Source organism: Poecilia reticulata, chromosome 12 (assembly GCF_904066995.2).
Source record: "Poecilia reticulata chromosome 12, P_reticulata-male-v2, whole genome shotgun sequence".
In the NCBI taxonomy this organism is placed as follows: domain Eukaryota; kingdom Metazoa; phylum Chordata; class Actinopteri; order Cyprinodontiformes; family Poeciliidae; genus Poecilia; species Poecilia reticulata.
Window position 1 is genome coordinate 31,955,755 of NC_088841.1, and position 6,281 is coordinate 31,962,035.

A 6,281-nucleotide genomic window follows, 5' to 3' on the forward strand; every position below is an offset into this window, starting at 1 on the left:
GAAATAGAAAACCTGACTTTACAAGCTTTAAAAACCTTTAACGGACAAACACTTCAGAACTTTAAAACTGATGAAAAACAAGCCTGGACTGCAGCCTTGGACGCCTATGATGATGTGAATTTATTTGAAAGCTAGTGCCCCTTTGTCTTTTATTTATATTTTATTGTCATTATCTTATACTTTTATGTGCCTTAAGCTTATAAGACTTATCGTCTTTATGTATGTACATGCCACGTGATCCTGTACAGTTGTTCGAAATGTTTAATAATAATAAAAAAAGTTTGGGGAAGAAGATGGCGGTGGTTCTGTTTGCTTACTGACTCTGTTCATCTTTACAGGTTAGTGATGTGAAGCTGGTGAGGACTGTCCCCCTCTAAAATGTAAAGTGACAGGTTATTTCGCAATCACATGCACAGAAGTGCTTAAACATTCAAAAAGGAGTGATTTCGTCTGGGATCGCAAAATGTACCGATAATGGTCATCAGAGGTGGGGACTCGAGTCACATGACTTGGACTCGAGTCGTTAAAATCACAACTTGAGACTTGACTTGAAAAAATGCTCAAAGACTCGGACTTGACTTTGACTTTTCATGCCATTGACTTGGGAATTGACTCAATTTGAAGCTGTTTACTTGAAAAGACTTGATATTTTTTACTCAAAGTATTAAAAACTAATAAAACAGACCAAATACAGTGACTGTCCCAAATAAATGTTGTGTTTAGAATTCAGTTTCTATGCACCACAAATCTGGAACAAACTTCCAGAAAACTGTAAAACAGCTGAAACACTGAGTGCCTTTAAATCTCGACTTAAAACCCACCTGTTTAGAGTTGCTTATGGCTAAATTAGGGTTAGAGTCCCAATTGACGGCGTTTCAACTAAAGTTCTAAAGGGTTAAAGAAGGGGCGCAGGTTTTAATGTTTTTTTAAGTGTTGGTAACACACCCTTTTTGAACACCAACAGAAATGTAAAATAAATGCTAAAAAAAAGACATGTTAATGAAAAACAATTCTCTTGGTTAAATCAGACGCATCAAGCAGATCAAGAATAGACTTTTGGCTATGAACAGATGATATTCTCAAACTATCTGGCCCATATTTACGGAGGACTGAAACTAACATACTTAGAAATAAAAGCAGAAAAATAAATGCACCAGACCTTCCTGAGTTTACTTGTGATAACTTCATATATACTTATTTCATTTTTTGAAAACTTTTTTTATTGAATATCAAGTTTAACAGAACTGCGCAATAAAGAGTTCCAATTTAAAAATGTTTTTTATACTTTGTGTTCAGCTGCACATGTTCTATCATTTGAGATAAATACAGATTTTAAAAAGAACAAATGGTCTATTATTTGAATTTTATGTATAATTGCAAATTATATTAAAAAAAATTAAAAACGACTCGAAATGACTTGAAATTAAAGGTTCCTGACTTGAGACTTGACTCGACTTGAGCCTGTCTTGACTTGAGACTTGCAACACAGTGACTTGGTCACACCTCTGATGGTCATATAACGGCCGTTTAAAGATGGCTGCATGTATCAATAAGCTCCGATCCAACAATGGTATCCTGACATCCTGAAATAGTTGTGTTGTTTTCTGTTCAAAGGAAATATAGACGTTACAATTTTCCCTCTACTGTGTAATAAATCCCCCGGTCCACTCAGCGATATAATTATTCAAAGCCCAATAGAGCTTGAAGTATATTTGATCACCGTGTTAAATTATTTAACCAAGAACATAATTATTTCAACTCAAAGAAATTAGAGCCCTTAAAATGTAGCTGCATTTGAGAAATTGATGTTTTCATTTATGTGAATCTGTGAGCTTTACATTAATCGGTGAATTGTTTTGATTTGGCCTTTTGATGCTGTCGCAGTTGGTGGGAGCTGATGCTCTTCACTGAGGTGGAGGATATGTGGTTGTTTGAGAACAACTAGAACATGATTGCACTAAGAAATGTTCAAGAATTTGTAATAAAGAGACGAGTTTGGGGAAGAAGATGGCGGCCCTTCTTTTTTTTCTGACGCTGTTCATCTTTATAGAGAACAAAGGAGAAGCGGAGAGACATCAGAAGAAAAAAAACATAATTGTTATAATTGTCCAGCTGAGACGTGTAACATTATCGTAGGTAGTTTTTCTGACCCGTTCTGTCTCGTATCCGCTCACTTTTCTCGGACTCCGGTTAGCAGCTAGCCGTTAGCTGAAATGGCTCTATTTTTAACCTCGGAGGGGCGGGGCCAAGGAGAACCAAGAGATTTCATTGGATAAGCCCTATGTCCGTCAATAAAATCAACCAATGGGCTGTCGTGGTCAATAAAAATTGTATTTAATGTACTTTTTTGTGAAATTATGACATCTTAGGGCCCACAAAAGTCCAAACTGAATGGAGTTTTTAGTTTTTCCTGTTCAAATTGTCAACCCGCCACAGTGATGGATGCGTTGCTGCAATTTACTGAATACTTTTACCAGCATTCAATAGCGGGTGCTAATTTCCACCCTTGGAATCTGATTGTTTCAGGATTTTATATATTTCTAAGTTTTGGTTCTGAAGCCTCGTTGAGCTCGTTTTACCATTCCAGCCGTTTGATGATGTTGCTAAATGCAGCGATGCAGGAGGTCTCAGGTTATCCGACACATGAAGCCAAACGCTAAACGATGAAGAGATCAACTGATTTTATCACCGTCTGTCCAAGGTGGGATCATCATGTCAGCCACAGACTCCACACCTGATCGATCGCTTTCTGCTCCCACAGCCTCGTCCTCCATCAGGTTTCATCACAAACTTCTGTCTTAGCATTCATCCCTGCTAACATCTAGTCATTCACCTCTCTGCTTATTGGTGTTTTTGTAATGAAATGCTGCATAATAAAGTCATAATTTTGTAATTTGAATCCAGATTTCCTCTCAATCTGAAGCATCGTCCTGTTCTGAACATTTCTGGTTCCCCTGTTGAAATGAACAGCTTCTGTTATAGATCTATAGAAATAAAACATTTAAACAACAAAAGTTTGAAATCCCAAACGGGACTTTTTTTAAAATAATGAAATCTTAAGCTGTCCATATCCAGGAGTATTTCTCTCACCATGTACAGATTTTGACATTATGATTCTGAAACCAGACCTCAGCATTTATAAATATTAACGTTTACAGCCTGGATTTCACTTTGGATTAAATTAGTAACCCTGAAGCATCTCCTTCGATACAACAATCAACTTTACTACATGACTTCAGATCCAGGTGGTTCAACTCCATCCATCCATTTTCTTTCACCCTTGTCCCTCAGTGGGGTCAGGAGGTGCTGGTTCCTCTCCAGCTAACGTTCCGGGCGAGAGGCGGGGTCACCTGGACAGGTCACCAGTCTGTCACAGGGCAACACAGAGACACACAGGACACACAACCATGCACACACACACACACACACACACACACACACCTAGGGGCAATTTGGAGAGACCAATTAACCTGACTGTCATGTTTTTGGACTGTGGGAGGAAACCGGAGTACCTGGAGAAAACCCACCATGCACAGGGAGAACATGGAGACTCCATGCAGAAAGACCGGGGCCGGGAATCAAACCCAGAACCTTCTTGCTGCAAGGCAACAGCTCTACCAACTGCTCTACCAACTCTGACACCTGGTGTCAGGAACTATAACCATTTGACATTTGGTGTCAGGAACTATAGCCTCTGACATTTGGTGTCAGGAACTATAGCCTCTGACACCTGGTCTCAGGAACTATAGCCTCTGACATTTGGTGTCAGGAACTAGAGCCTCTTACACCTAGTGTCAGGAACTATATCCTCTGACACCTGGTGTCAGGAACACGCTGACACTGGTGTCAGGACTAGCTCTGATTGGTGTCAGGAACTATAGCCTGACATTGGTGTCAGGACTAGCCTGACATGGTGTCAGGAACTATAGCCTCTGACATTGGTGTCAGGAACTAAGCCTTGACATCTGGTGTCAGGAACTATAGCTCTGACACCTGGTGTCAGGAACTATAGCCTCTGACACTGGTGTCAGGACAGCGGCTACACCTGTGTCAGGAACTAATCCTCTGACACCTGGTTAGGAACAGCCTGACACTTGGTGTCAGAATCTATAGCGTCTGACACTTGGTGTCAGGAACTATAGCCTCTGACATTTGGTGTCAGGAACTATAGCCTCTGACATTTGGTGTCAGGAACTATAGCCTCTGACATCTGGTGTCAGGAACTATAGCCTCTGAAAACCTGGTGTCAGGAGGGACAGCGCTGAACCGTTGGGTGGTCAGGACACTTAGGTGTCAGGAACTTAGCTTGATTGTGTCAGGAACTATAGCCTCTGACATTTGGTGTCAGGAACTAGAGCCTCTGACATCTGGTGTCAGGAACTATAGCCTCTGACATTTGGTGTCAGGAACTATATCCTCTGACACCTGGTGTCAGGAACTATATCCTCTGACACCTGGTGTCAGGAGGGACAGCGGCTAACACCTGGTGTCAGGAACTATAGCGTCTGACACTTGGTGTCAGGAACTATAGCCTCTGACATTTGGTGTCAGGAACTATATCCTCTGACAGCTGGTGTCAGGAACTGGTGTCAGGAACTAGAGCCTCTGACATCTGTGTCAGGAACTATAGCCTCTGACATCTGGTGTCAGGTGTACAGCAGCTGACACCTGTGTCAGGACTAGCCTGACACTGTGTCAGGAACTATGCCTCTGACATTGGTGTCAGAACTAAGCCTCTGACATCTGTGTCAGGAACTATAGCCTCTGACATCTGGTGTAGAACTAGCTCTGACACTGTGTCAGGAACTATAACCTCTGACATTTGGTGTCAGGAACTAGAGCCTCTGACATCTGGTGTCAGGAACTATAGCCTCTGACATCTGGTGTCAGGTGTGACAGCAGCTGACACCTGGTGTCAGGAACTAGAGCCTCTGACATCTGGTGTCAGGAACTATATCCTCTGACACCTGGTGTCAGGAACTATATCCTCTGACACCTGGTGTCAGGAGGGACAGCGGCTGACACCTGGTGTCAGGAACTATAGCCTCTGACATTTGGTGTCAGGAACTATAGCCTCTGACATTTGGTGTCAGGAACTATAGCCTCTGACATCTGGTGTCAGGAACTATATCTGACACCTAGTGTCAGGAACTATATCCTCTGAATGGTGTCAGGACAGCGCTAACTGGTGTCAGGAACTATAGCCTCTGACACTTGGTGTCAGGAACTATAGCCTCTGACATTTGGTGTCAGGAACTATAGCCTCTGACATTTGGTGTCAGGAACTATAGCCTCTGACACCTGGTGTCAGGAACTATAGCCTCTGACACCTGGTGTCAGGAGGGACAGCGGCTGACACCTGGTGTCAGGAACTATAGCGTCTGACACTGGTGTCAGGAACAGCGGCTGACACCTGGTGTCAGGAACTATAGCCTCTGACATTTGGTGTCAGGAAGTAGAGCCTCTGACATCTGGTGTCAGGAACTATAGCCTCTGACATCTGGTGTCAGGAACTATAGCCTCTCACACCTTGTCAGGAACATAGCGGCTGACACCTGGTGTCAGGAACTAAGCTCTGACACCTGGTGTCAGGAACTATAGCTCTGACACTGGTGTCAGGAACTATAGCCTCTGACATTTGGTGTCAGGAACTATAGCTCTGACATTGTGTCAGGAACTATAGCTCTGACCTGTGTCAGGACATTCTGACATCTGGTGTCAGGAACTATAGCCTCTGACATCTGGTGTCAGGAACTATAGCCTCTGACATTTGGTGTCAGGAACTATAGCCTCTGACATCTGGTGTCAGGAACTATAGCCTCTGACATCTGGTGTCAGGAACTATAGCCTCTGACATCTGGTGTCAGGAGGGACAGCTGCTGACACCTGGTGTCAGGAACTATAGCTCTGACACCTGGTGTCAGGAACTATAGCCTCTGACATTTGGTGTCAGGAACTATAGCCTCTGACATTTGGTGTCAGGAACTATAGCCTCTGACATTTGGTGTCAGGAACTATAGCCTCTGACATCTGGTGTCAGGTGTGACAGCAGCTGACACCTGATGTCAGGAGGGACAGCGGCTGACACCTGGTGTCAGGAACTATAGCCTCTGACACCTGGTGTCAGGAACTATAGCCTCTGACACCTGGTGTCAGGAGGACAGCGCTCTGACACTGGTGTCAGGAAACTATAGCTCTGACACTGGTGTCAGGAACTATAGCCTCTGACATCTGGTGTCAGGAACTATAGCCTCTGACACCTGGTGTCAGGAGGACAGCGG